The following is a 14,061-nucleotide window of genomic DNA, read 5'->3' as shown; positions in this document are numbered from 1 at the left end:
TTATTAAAAAGGTCCACCAGAGGCTGTATTTCCTGCGTCAACTAAGGAAATTTAAATTGTCCCAGGAAGTGTTGACCCAATTCTACAGAGGCATCATTGAAACTGTTCTCTGTAATTCTATAACAGCTTGGTACGGTACAGCCTCCAAGAGAGACAAGAAAAGGCTCCAACGAGCTGTAAGAATTGCAGAAAGGGTAATTGGTGTTAGCTTGCCTTCAATAGAGACAATTTATGCTATCCGAGTTAGGAAGAGAGCAGAGAGAATTGTAGCAGATCCTTTAAATCATCTGCTTGATTTACTTCCATCTGGACGTCGCTACAGGACTTCATATACAAAATCGGCCAGGCACAAGAATAGTTTTTTTTCCTTGTGCCATTAAATTGTTAAATTCGTAGTTGTATAGCTGAAGGGGAGGTAAAATATGGGCGGGGTTTCTTTGCTTCTTTGTATTGTGAGAGGAACAGTGTCTGTATGTTTACATTGCAATGTAGCTGAAACACATTCCAAGTATGTTGGAAAATGTACTTGGCCAATAATAATAAATTATTCCTATTCCATTTCCAAGTTCAAAGTTTGGAGCCAATAATCTCTGCGGAAGGATCCCAGCAGTGAATCGCCTGCCGGATCCTGCTATTACTTTTCCTTCCAGGTGGAAGGATACAGTAAAATTAAGCATAATTAAAAACAATCAAACACAAATAACCACAGGTGCAAGCGCACCTGAAAAGTATATTCCCACACTTAACCTCTTAGTCAACATGCCCTCCTGATGTTGCTGCCCCCCAACTCCCATCATTCCTGACAACTGGCCATGGTGCCGTAATCCAAAAAATGTTTAGCTGTGATTCCCGCATTGCAACTCTACAATTCTGTGAACCTCTAGAGCAGGCATAGGCAAACTCAGGCCCTCCAGATGTTTTGGGACTACAATTCCCATCATCCCTGACCACTGGTCCTGTTAGCTAGGGATGATGGGAGTTGTAGTCCCAAAACATCTGGATGGCCGGAGCTTGCCTATGCCTCCTCTAGAGGCCCACAATTTTCCCATCCTTGGCTGTCATGAAATTCAGATACAGGTAGGTAGCTGTGTTGGTCTGCCACAGTCAAAACAAAATAAAGTACAAAATTCCTTCCAGTAGCACCTTAGAGACCAACTATGTTTGTTCTTGGTATGAGCTTTCGTGTGCATGCTGAAGAAGTGTGCATGCACACGAAAGCTCAGACCAAGAACAAACGTAGTTGGTCTCTAAGGTGCTACTGGAAGGAATTTTTTTATTTTATTTTGTTATGAAATTCAGAGGCAGCAGGTGGTGCTCTTTCCACACTCCAGGGAAGTCCCAGCTGGCTGCCAGGATGAGCTGGAAAGGAAGAGCATTTAGAGGACTGAATAGAAATCTGTGGGCAGGTCTCAGAGAGAGGGGTGAGCTCCTCCCCACCCTGCAGCCCTGCCACCGGGGGATCCAGCGTTGAGGAAACAGGAATGCGTAGGGAGCTGTGTCATTAAACCCTGTAACCTGTTTGGAAAGGGAGTCGCGTTCTGCTGGCGTTTGTGGCCGACTCTGTATAATGAAAGATACTCACAGAACTTCCTTGGGGTGCTGGAAAGGGAAAAGGGAGGAAAGAGCATCTGCTTTGTCTGCAAAAGGTCCTCAGTGTCTCCAGGAGTCGCTTCTGCTGCCTGTCCTGACTCTTTCCACATTCACCTTCCTTCCACTATGTCGTTGGGGTTGGGGTTTTCCAAACACAAGAGCTGTAGTTTGGTCCTTGAAACATGAATCCTTTGAGGTGTAGGAACCTTTTGTTTCACATGCCCTAGGTAGCTGTTGGACAGAGCTTCAGGGTAGGTCCCTACGACTCCCTTGTTTGTTCCAGAGGTTAGGAAAACCAGGACCACCCAAAGAAGCCATCAAGTCCTTTTATTGGATTGTTATAAATGAATAATAATAATAATAATAATAATAATAATAATAATAATAATAAGCAGCCATCAAGTGTATGATCTGAAACTCCAAATTCCCAAGCACCGTTTTGGAATTCTGTTCCACCGCAAAAGCAAAAATGCAAGACAATGAACATGTATCTTTATTATGATAAACTATTTTGGGGTGGAGGTAAAAGGCACCCATTGTTACCTAAATAACCATAAGCTTGAAGGAAGAAAGGGGTGGGACCCAAATATTGTCACACTTCTCCCTTGTAGAAGCCTCAGTGGGGGCTGATTTTTAGTAAATCGGCTGCGTACAGCACATGTCTTCCCTCAAAAGACTCCTGAGAACTGTAGTTTGTTAAGGGTGCCAGGAATTGTAGCTCTTTGAACTACAGTTCCCAGGATTATTTGGGCGAAGTTATGCCCGTTAAATGACCTTTTGATGTATGGTGTATATGCCCTGGAGTCTCCTTAGGATCTGTATCTTACAAGGAAGACCTGCAACAAAGTGTTGCAGTGTAGAGTGCTCCTGTTCAGGGTGCCAGCCAGCCACGCCCCCTTTCAAGATGCTCCATTCCACACCCTGTTATTCATTTCTCTCTGGATATTCTCTCTCACTTGTCTGCATTCTTCTCGTCACTGTGGAATGTCGCCGTGATAAAGCAATAAGCAGGATTTCGGAAACGGAGTGCAAAGCAAACCACTCACAAGGCACGGGATGGAAACTTTAATCTGAGACAATCTGCAGGGTGGAGTTGTGGAAAGAACTCTACGTGGAATAAGCAAGACTTAGTGAGCCCTTCTGCTTTTGGGGGGTGCCGTAGATACAGGATAGAGGGGGTACTTTTAGACTCTGGACTTGGTGGTTCCACAATGATTATTTATGCATTACATTGATATAGCACCCTCAGCCCAGGCCATAGGTTGCTTAACTGCCCAAGGCCTGGGTGAAGAGGCACCTAAAGACACGTAATGAATACGCAGCCCAGCTGCAGGCGGAAGAGCAGGTGCCTCCGAGTTCTGACACAGGAGCATCACCTCTCAGGAGGGGCCAGGTGGGCCCAGGTCCAGGGGGGAGGGTTGCCACGGTGACAAGGAGCCCCCCTCCTTTGTGACATCTCTTGCTTCTCCTTTAAAAGCCACTGACTTGCAGGTGGCCATTGTGGGTTTGTAGTGAGGCGTGGAGAGAGAGAGAGAGAGGAGTTAGTGGCGGTTGGTGGTGGTTGGTGGCGATTCAGAGAGGAGTTTGGTTTGTTGTAATTTTTTTCCATTTTCTTATTTTGATTTTTATTTCATTTATTACTTTTATTTTATTTATTTTTATTTTCTTCTATTCTTTTGTTTTAACACTTCTATTTTATTTATTTTGATTTTCTATTATTCTTTTGTTTTAACACTTTTATTTTTTATTCTTTATTTTAATATTTTTGTTCTTTATTTTTTATATTTTTGTGCACATCTGTGCATATTTTGTACATATTTTGTACATTTTTATTTTGTACATAGAGTAGTTAGGGTTAAGTGTAGGGTTAGGGCGGGGGTTAGGTGTAGCCTTAGGGCAGGGGTTGCGGTTGGGTTCAGATTTAGGCTTGGGTGGGCATTTAGAAAGTTAGCTACTTTAGACAGGAGGGTGGGATCTTTTCCTGGACGAAATGGGCAGGCTGTAAGTAGCATTCCTTCCCTTTCTTTTCACAGTGGGGACATAGTTTTCTGGGTGGGAGTTGATCACAGTGAGGGTTTGCCAAGCGTACCTTCCTCTTAGCTCATTTCTCCCTTGCGTCCTGAGTTGAAGCGTCTTCAAAGCCCACGACGCCTTTGGTAAAGGCTGTTCTCCTATTGGAGCGCTCGCAGGCCAGTGTTTCCCAGCCATTGGTGTTTATACAACATGTTTTTAGATTGGCCTTGAGAGAGTCTTGAAACCTCTTTTGTTGGGCACCAGCATTACGCTTTCCATTTTTAAGTTTGGAATAGAGTAGTTGCTTTGGAAGACGATAATCAAGCATCCGAACCACATGGCCAGTCCAGTGAAGTTGGTGTTGGAGAATCATTGCTTCAACACTGGTGATCTTTGCTTCTTCCAGGACACTGGTATTAGTTTGCCTGCCTTCCCAAGTGATGTGTCACATTTTTCAGAGACACCATTGATGGAATCTTTCAAGGAGTTGGAGATGGCATTTATAAGTGGTTCATGGTTCATGGTTCATGGTTCACAAGCGTACAGCTGGGTTGGTAGTACAAGAGCGTAGACTGAAACACAAAAGACTAGTTTCAATGGAATGGTTTTCATGGCTGGTTCTGACTTTCCTCTTTTGCCAGTGAGAATTCCTATTTGTAGAGCAGGGACCACGGCTGGTCGGCAGTTGCAGTGCCTGGGTGCTTTGTGCTGGGGGCTGTTTCGCGGCGTGCATTGGTTGCTATTGGAAAGTTTTTTGGATAGTCTGAGCAGATTGGTGGAGCTCTACCCTTATTTACTCTTCGGAATAGAAAAGGGAAAGGACTGTGTCAGGATGTGTTTTGTCGAAGTGAAGGTGTTGATTTGGGGTACAGTCGGAGGGGGGTAGGGTGCCTGCTAGAGGGGGAAACCCCCCCTTTCCATACATTCCGGTAACAATGTTAATGAATGACCAAAGCTCTCCCCTCTCCCTGTTGATTTCATTTGCTTCATGAAATTTATACACTGCTTGACTGCATGAATGAAGGGGCCAGGCTCTCTGGGTCCTGGCATGGCCATAGCTCTTGAAGCCAGAGCACTTGGGACCTCTTTTCTCTCTCTGCCAGCCCTTCATGCTCTGGGCTGCCTCTTTCAGGCTCTGATGATGCCCTTCAGGTCACTGAAGTGCAGAGAGATGGAAGGAATTGGTCACAGTGGGCTGGCAAGGATATACGTATTTCTGTTCTGCCAATTCGGTGGTGGTTCCCGGCTTTCTCCAGACGCCCCTCCTCACACACAAACACCCCCTAAGATTTGGGGCTGCCAACATCTGAGCCAGTGTGGGATAGTGGTAGACTTGTAATCTGGGGAGCTGGGTTCGTGTCCCCGCTCCACCACATGCAGTTGCTGGGTGCCCTTGGGCTAGTCAAACTTCTTGGATGTCTCTCATTATTAAAAATTTATAAAAATTTCCAATTAAAAGCACAAATATTACAAGGTCGAACATTTCATTTCCCTACTCCCTCCTCTCCCACCGGAGGGAGCAATTTACCATAGCCCCCCTCTCACAGGAGCCATTAAAATCATTTTAAATTCATCCCCATTCAATATTCTAATTATTCTACTTATTGCTTATTTTCGACCCCCCTACTGGGTCAGGTAAACATACATTCAATCCTATCCCATGACTTCCCCAGCCCCACCCCCATGCTGATTCCATAATCAAATATAATTTACAGTTTTCCTCTCTCATCTTTAAAATCTAGTTTAAATGCCTTTTCTTTCCTTCTAAATAATTCAGTATTTAACATATATATTCTTACCTAATTCAGTAACATTTGTCCTCCTTAGCTTCTTTATGCTTCTGTAATTTTTCTAATCACACTTCTTGGATGTCTCTCAGCCTCACTCACCTCACAGAGTGTTTGTTGTGGGGGAGGAAGGGAAAGGAGAATGTTAGCCGCTTTGAGACTCCTTTGGGTAGTGATAAAGCGGGATGTCAAATCCAAACTTTTCTTCTCCTCCTCTCCACTCATCTTTTCTAGGATCAGGTGCTTAAGGCGCCTTTTCAGCTGCTGCCACAAGGTGGCCCCCCAGCAAGGCCCAGAGCAGCCCGTGGCGCCAGGTGAGCAAGTGGCAGGCATGGGCATGGGGGGGGGGGGCAACTAGTCAAAGGATGCAAAGATCCAGATGGCCTCATCCGAGCCAAGGTCCACCTGGCCAGCAGCTGGAAACCCAACCCCCCCCCAGCTGCCAACCTGTTTTGTGGGGTCCAATGAAGGAAGCAGGGGGCAGGGCTGTGGGGCATGGCTGGGGGGGAGCAGTTGTCAGCGGGAGGGGCACCTTCCCTGGGGTGCCCCATTCTGGGGAAAGGAGGCCAGGATTGGCCCCCAAGGCCTGGGGTGTCCCACCCCTGCAGTAGGACTTGGAATCCAGGAGAAAACTCTTGGAATAGCCTTGCCAGGTACTCACCTCTTCCCACCTCCTTCTTTTTGCAGTTCTGCTGCGGTTCGCCATCCCTTCCCCAGGGGTGAGTATTGGAGAAAACAAGAGCAGGGACTGGATCCCTCAGGCCTGCCCCCCACTGCCTGGGCTCTTTGCCCCCCACTCTGCAGTCTCAGATGCGGAGTAGCCCTCCCCCCACTCGGAACTGACAGCCTGACGTTTGCATTTCAGCTGCTGGAGGAGGAACAGCTGAAACTCCTGGGGGTCATCCAGAGCTGCCAGGCAGCTGAGCTCCGAACCCTGAAGTGCTCCAAGCAGGAAACGGCCAAAGCCATTCTGGTGAGTGATGGGTGGTGTGAGGGACCCCCGCGGGGAGGTGGGGGGAAGGAGGGACTTTAGGGAGGAAGGGCTTCTGCATCTGCGGAGAGGACCACCCTGCCGGCTTAGGGGTTGCCATTCCCCTGGAAAGCCTAGCCTGGTGTTTGGGGTCGGAGCTGTCCCTTGGAGGCCCCGGAAAGAGCTGGTTTTCCTCCTCTGTTCTCTTCCAGGACATCTTGCGGCCCTTGGAGCACTCCAGGGTTCGGAGCCCCCTCACCCTGGCCCTTGCCTTGGAGGCCCTCCTTCAGCTAAGGTGAGTGGGGTCTTTGGCCTGGGTGGGGTTGTGGGGGGAGAACTCCAGGGGGAGTTCCGGGTGGGAAAGAGCAGGCAGGAGGGAGAAGGTGGCAAGGGAGACTCAGAGGAGGCAGGCAGCGTCAAACCCTCTCCCTTTCATCTCTGCAGTACTATGCACCCCAAATTCAGCAGCGATATGCTCAGTTTGATCCTGCATAGGACCTTGGAGGCAGTACTGGAGGGCCCAGAAATGGAGGAGGACCGAGAGGTATGTCCTTTGTCTTGAATTCCCTCTTTCTTCTTCTTGGTCACAGACTTGCAGACTCTAACCCTGCATTCAAACTCTCCTCTCTTTTACCGCAGAATCTCAAGCAGCACTACAGGCTCCTTCTGGGAAGTCTCCTCATAGCAGCGCCTAATCCTGGCACCCTCCTCCAACTTCTAACTGTAAGTGTCCCGATGGCATCGGGGTGGTTATAGGGTTGCCCCCTCCCCGTCCCTTAGCCAACGGACTGCCCTATTTCTGGGGCACAGAGCCTGTTTGGCCCCCCGTTTGGTCCAAGACCAAAGCTGGCAAACCCTCATGGTCCAGAAGTGCCAGGGACTCCGTGGTGGGGGCAGTGGGGGCCACTTTGGCCAGACTGGCCCCTGACTCTGAGACGCTCTTTCCTCCTGCAGGACCTCCGAGGATACGCCCTGGGTGAAAGCGGTGAGGCTCAGGATTTAGCCGCCAGGAGCATTTCATTGCTGTTGAAAATTGCCCGCAGATACCCGCGCCTTAGAGTACGTACCTCGCTTTCTTCTATTCGTTTCTCTGGTTGCTTCCATCCCTCCAAGAGCACATCGCTGAGTGATGCAGCGGTGTGTCCCTGGAGCCAGGATGAGGCCAGAGGGTTTTCCTGCCCCCTTCCAGCTGCTGCTGCCCTTCCACCTCTGCCCAGGAGGTTGCAGGACCCAGGGAGGTCCTCTGGAACAAGGGATTGGGCCCAAGACAGAGCGAGACCCGGCTTTCCTGGCTTGGTGCTGCTTCTGTGCTCTCTTGCTCCCATCTGACCCCAATATTTCTTTCCTCTGCAGATGACAGTTATTCGCCCGGACCTGGCCTGCTTTCGGCTGAAGCCTGAAGAAGGTAAGCCCCAACACCGTAGAGACAGCCAACTCCCTTGTCCCTTCTTTGCTCCAGACCCACCTCCCAGGTCTTCTTGCTGGGAGTCCTGCAGAAGCTGCTCCCTGCCTGGCAGGCCTTTCCCACCTGGCCTGGGAGGGCCGCGTCTGGACTGACTCCAGCTACATTTCCAACCTGGGACTGAAGGATGGGGATAAATGTGGAGGCCTGTGGGAAAATCTAATTCTCCTTCTTCTTCTCTTCCATCCAGACGACATCTTCATTGAAGAACTATAGGAAGAACTATTGTAGATTTATTAGTAGGCAATGAATGTTGTGTGATTGGTTCAACGGCACAAGACACATCATATGGCGACTTCCGGCAAGGCAGCGAGCAGCTCCTGAAGCCAGCCAGAGCCAACTGCGCTCCTCCAAGAGATCAGGCGGGGGCCCAGAGGAAGGCCGCACAACAGAAGAGACCACAGAAGAGAAGACATTACTTCTTAATTTGCTTTAAAAATATTTTTATTGGAAATAAACTTTTTTCTCTGTTTTTAAAAAAATGTTTCCCTGGATTCTTTGAAAAAAATCTGGTAACCTTATCTTAATCTCCTCACCACCACCTCCGGTTGTTTATTATTATTATTATTATTATTATTATTATTATTATTATTATTAATACCCTGCCCATCTGGCTGGGTTTCCCCAGCCACTCTGGGAGGCTTCCAACAGAATATTAAAATACAATGATTCATCAAATATTAAAAGCTTCCCTAAACACCTATGGGCACAAACTCCAGGAGGGGTGCAGTTTATGAGCACCTTGGGTGAATGAGGGGACTTAGTATCCTGTGGGAACCCCCCATTTCTCCCCCCGCTCCCCACAATTGCTGGTGGAGCAGCAATGGCAGAGGAGATTTCCACAACAACAAGACCTCTGGGGGCCTCCATCCGTGGTCGGCAGCATCTACAGAATGGCAGAGAGCTTCTTCCAGCCCAAGGGCCACATTTCCTTCTGGCAACCCCATGATCCTGGTGGATGTGGGCAGGGCAACAAATGGAAATACAGTGGTACCTGTTAGCATTTCACCCCTCCCTTTGTGACAATCGTATGACTTGTGGTCTGAGAGAAGGGGGAGGGAACGGAGTCTTTGATCTCCCTAATTAACTTTTCTGTGCTATGTCTTGCTCGGTCAGTTCAGACACACTGTGTTATTCTATCTCTGCTGTAGATAAGATGTGTGGAAGGAACTTAGCCACACAGGCTGTATAATCTGTATATATTGTAGTTTGTAGAAATAAAGAAGAACTGTTTCAAGTTAACGTAGCCACAGCATTTATTAGACCTCTGACGTTAGTACAGGTGCTCATAACACACAGTTGTGAGTCCAGTTATCGGGATTGAGCTGAAGGTGTTCCAGTCTTCTAGCCTGGCCCAGTCGGGGCACAAAGAGGGGCACAAGACGTGGATAGATCCTGGCTTAAATCCACAGTACCTCGGTTTAAGAACAGTCTATTAAGAACGATTTGGTTTACAAACTCCACAAAACCGGAAATGGTGTGTTGGTTTGAGAACTTGACCTTGGTCTATCAACGGAATCCAAATGGAATCCCCTTTTGTCTGTAGACTGGCTGCTACCCCCCACTAGAAACACCCCTTTCTTTTCATTCTATCCTTTTTGATCATGTGAGCACTTAGAAAAGGATGCTGTGATTGCTAAGACCCAGCATGGGTTTCTCAAAAACAAGTCATACCAGACAAATCTCATTGCTTTTTTTTTTGTTTCCTTTTTGGATAGAGTTACAAGCTTGGTGGATGAGGGAAATGATGTGGAACTAGGGTATCTCAATTTGAGTAAAGCTTTTGAGCACGTCCCCCATGATATTCTTCCGAGGAAGCTGGTAAAATGTGGACCCGACAAAGTACTTGTTGGGTGGATTTGTAGCTGGTTTGACTGACCCAAAGCAGTGGCAGAGGAAGCCTCTTCACAGCCCGGGGCAGCGGAGCGGAGGCACCCACCTGGGGGCGGGGCGTCATGGCGCATGTCGTATGCACTGCGCATGCCTGGAATTTCCGGGCATGTGTAGTGCATCAGAGCCCATCCTCAGGCACCTGGCACCCACCATTGCCCTGTTCTCCGTCCATGCTGCACTGGGCCAGCCCAGAATCTTGCCCACCCTCCACTTTTCCTTGTCTGAAGAAAAGCCTTTTTAAGGCAGAGGGGCTGATGGACAGCAACAAGGCAGAAGCTCTGACTTTGGGATGGATTGTGATGAACCAGCAGCTGCTTCCAGGGCTGGGCCAAAAGACTCCGCACCCCAGACAGCTGGGTGCCCATGTTCCCCTGTGGGAAGAAGATCGGGCACTGCCCTCTCTGAAGGGCACCTCCATCGTTCTGAATAACTTGCATGCTTTTTCCTCCTGTGTTCATGGCTCTGTCTAGTTTGTATGACTCTCAGACACCTTAATTAAAGCTGTCCTTCTCCCAATAGGCTGTGCTTCTCTTGTCCATCAAGGTTTTTTTTTTAAATAAATAAATAAATAAATATTGTTATTTTAAAAATGTTACAAATAACACTAAAAGACAATTGACAAACATCAAGCAACTCAGAACAAGACAAAAGAAATAACAGAAAAGAAGAAAAATCTACATATTATACATTACTTACAATCGGTTCCGCATCTTCACAAAAAATTAAAAATGACTTCCAATTAATCTCACTGTATATAACTCTTTTTTCTACATTATCGCACATTCATTCAATTTTATTTTATTCTTTTTTTATATCTTAATTTACTCTATCTTGATTTTCCATAGGGTGCAGTCTAGATCTGTCATAAGGATCTGAGTTTCTATCACGGATCAGAATGGGCCGTCTCGAGATCTCAAAAGGCCTCATTAGATCTTGCATGACCTCCCCAGAGCTGGGTAAGCAAGACAGATTACTTAAATTCTTTCTGTGCCAGATTTTCTAGCCCAAAAAAGGGTTTTTAAGCCCACCACCTTGCTTACTGTATCCCATGGGAGGCTCCCACAGCCTTCCAGAGGCCTCAAACAACGCTTTCCAGAACCTAGTAATGTAGGAATAGTCACGCAGGGGTGGTTCCAGAGGTCTTCTGGACTTTGCAAAGTTTTGCCTTTGCAGGCAAACCCTTGAAATGTAACTCCTATGCAAGTTGTGGGCTTACTATATTACTGTTTTGCATACTAGCATTTAAGGGTGTTTATTTGGCACAAGTAATATGCTGTGGACTCCGCCCTTAATACCATGACTGCAGGAGACCATTTTGGTATAAATAAATTTTATTTTGCTTATTACAGAATTTGTGGTTTCCATCTCCAAATATATATATTTATTTATTTACATCTCAAAAGACAAAAAAATAAGATAACTCTGCACTGTGCAGAAGTTTGGAGCACTCTTTCTGTAGGATTGGGAGTATTCATGATTTTGCTTGCCTTAATTTGGACATCCATACTTTTGAGGCTGCAGTCCTAAGTGTACAACTGGGAAACACTCCATATATCAGGGTAAGTCTGAGTAAACATACAGAGATAGGACTGCTTTTAAAATTTCATATATAGGCTAAATAGTAAAAATTATATACAGGTGGCGATCATTTTGTGTATGCGTGACCGTTAACACGTACACTGTTTTCGGCCTTGGAAGGGAGCAGAACAGTTATGTAACAGACCAGCAATGCAACCCACACTTAAATGGAGAGTTGCATGTATGCCACCTCAGTTATAAATGCTTGTTATGCTACCAAAGTAGTGAAATATTTAGGTGTGTCAGGAGGCACTCAACTGCTTATATTTCAATGTGTAAGTTGGGTGTGCATGATTTTTATTTAATGGCTTCAGAAATTTCCAAAAATGTTATACAGTGGTGCCCCGCTAGACGAATGCCTCGCTAGACGAAAAACTGGCTGGACGAAGGCATTCGTCTAGCGGAAGGCTGCCCCGCTAGACGAAAAAGTCTATGGGGCTGCCTCGCAAGACGAAAAATTTTCGTCTTTTTTTTCGTTTCGTTTTGCGGAACGCGGCTGTCATTGCCGCTCCGCAAGACGAAAAACCCACTAGATGAAAATTTTCGCAGAACGAATTATTTTCGTCTAGCGGGGCACCACTGTACTCTAGCCACCACACACACCATAATAATTCCACATGACAAATACATTCAAAAGAGTGAAAAATCTTCTCAGCACCCACCATTCATTGTCTTGTGTATGCAGAAGTCGAACTTGATAAATATTGCTCTTCTTGATCTTGTATTTCCCATCATGGGTTTGTACCAATGGCAAAAAAGTTACGGTCCCATTAAATATATCTGTAAATATTTCACAACAGTAGGTTTTATTTACCTTTGGGAAACAGAGTAGTGTTTAAGACTTATGTAGCATACACCATATTGCTGCAACCTTTACAATAACATTGTAAGCAGGCCAGCTTTATTATAAACACCCTTTTGTGGATGGCTGTGGTGGCTCTTACCATTTTATGCTCAACACCTAGCAAGGCCCAATGATTAATTTCCCACCTGCGCTGAACATAGAAATGCACAGTGCTGCTAGTTAGCGGAGCCACATTGACACAGGAAAGCCGATAGTAATGTGTCTCTGCCCACCAAGACCAGACACATAGCTGATTTTTGGATTTACTGATGTTCTCTCTCTCTCTTTCTCTGTGTGTGTGTGATATATTCAATGCTTTCCATTTTTGATGTTCTGAATGCTTTTTCTTTGCTTTGGGCCACTTTGGGCCAAGCTGGGGCTCACCCACACTTCTGCTCCTCCCGTTGCTTCCACCCGCCCCAAGAAACCCGCTGAATCAGAGCAAACGTCAACTGGATTTTCCGCGGGTGGACGACAGCTCCCAATTCAGCAGCAAAGATCAAGTTTTCCTGGGGGAAGTGGTGGGGCAAACGGAAAACTGCTCAGACCCGTCCCTTCTAGCCATGGGCCAAGTGAAACTGTGGACAAGCCCTTAGGGTTCTCCGCTTGCCCCGCACAGAGTGGCGGAAAACCTGATTGCCTTCTATTGTCATTCAGCGCTAAACCGTGGGGCTTTTTTTTCCACGGCGGGGCACACAAGCAAAGGCACTCAATCCGCCTGTCCGCCCCCCGCCCGCCCAAGGTCCGAGCTCGCTCTGGGGGAGCCGCAGGGCCGAAGCGGCCGCCCCGATCCCTCCTCCCGCCCCGAAGTCACCTTTGACGACCATCTCCCTGGCGGGCGCGGGAGGGCAAGCCTTGGGCACGAGCGTCCGGAGCACCACCTCCAGCTCCTCCTCCGCGGGGCCTGCGAGGCCGAGGGCGTCGAAGTCCTCGCGGCGGCAGCGGCAGCGGCAGAAGGCCTCGCACACGGCCTCCAGCGCCCTCCTCCCGGGGCTCCCCTCCCCGCCTGCCCCGGGCCGGGCGGCCCGCCAAGCCCCGTCCTGCCGAGCGCCGCACAGCCGCTTGTTGGCCACCTGGGGCTTCTCCAGCCACACGCTCACCGCCGCCCAGAAGCCCCCCGGGAGCAGCGCCGAGTCCCGCAGGGCGACCTCCCCCAGCAGCTCCATGGCGGCCGGCGGAAGACAGCGGCGGGGCGCGGGTTGACGACGTCACATCCGGGTAAGGAGCTTTCCCCGCCCGGCTCTTCCTCTCCATCTCCACCCAGAGAGCTATGAGAAAAGGTCAAGAGTGGCGCGCTTTCCTTGCTCATGGGGATATTCCGGGAGGAGTCGCTTGCAAGAACAACTGCAAGAGAGTGAAGAAATCTCTCCCCTGTAGTAGCACCATTTGGAGAAAGTCACAGCAACACAGCATGATGGGGGAGTGGGAAGCGACCCCCCGAGGGTCATCTAGCCCAACCCCCGGGCAATGCAGGAATCTGAACCAAAGCATCCATGGCAGGTGGCCATCCAACAAACAGGATTTCGATGCAACTTCACGGCGGCTGCAAGCTTTCACCACGGAAAAAAAGGCAGCTGGAGGTGCGGAGGTCCCGCACGCGTGTCGGTGCGATTCTCTGTGCCGCAAACCGCCCTGGGACCTCCGGGTGAAAGGCGGCGTCTAGTAAGTTTAATAACGAATTGAGAACCATTCCCAAACGCGCTGCTGTAGGAATACCGCTCCGTCCGGGGCTGGTTTGGATGCCCCACCAATGCAACGCTGCGCGCCCCGGACGGAGCCTCGTCTCCTTGCCTTCGGGCTCCGCGGGAGGAGGCGCTGGCGCTTCTGCGCGCGGCCGATGAGACCGTGGCGCGCCCCCCGGGAGAGGGTGGCGCGTGTCTCTGCGCGCGCGCGTGTGCGGGGGGCGGGGACCGAAGTCTGTCGC

At 48.7% G+C, this 14,061-nt stretch overlaps 2 long non-coding RNA genes across 2 annotated transcripts; both read left to right on the top strand.

Annotated features, from left to right (window-relative positions):
• Positions 1–2,930: 2,930 nt before the first annotated feature.
• LOC117052863 lies at positions 2,931–6,133 on the top strand. The gene is made up of 3 exons (XR_004427327.1): positions 2,931–2,983; positions 5,625–5,704; positions 6,078–6,133. It is a non-coding gene; the product is annotated as an uncharacterized LOC117052863 (long non-coding RNA).
• A 718-nt stretch (positions 6,134–6,851) lies between these two features.
• Positions 6,852–7,387, top strand: LOC117052862. Its single transcript, XR_004427326.1, has 3 exons — positions 6,852–6,904; positions 7,000–7,083; positions 7,315–7,387. It is a non-coding gene; the product is annotated as an uncharacterized LOC117052862 (long non-coding RNA).
• Positions 7,388–14,061: the final 6,674 nt, after the last annotated feature.

This window comes from Lacerta agilis, chromosome 9 (genome assembly GCF_009819535.1).
Source record: "Lacerta agilis isolate rLacAgi1 chromosome 9, rLacAgi1.pri, whole genome shotgun sequence".
NCBI lineage: Eukaryota > Metazoa > Chordata > Lepidosauria > Squamata > Lacertidae > Lacerta > Lacerta agilis.
The sequence above is the reverse complement of the archived record's forward strand: the minus strand, read 5'-3'. Positions and strand labels throughout refer to the sequence as shown.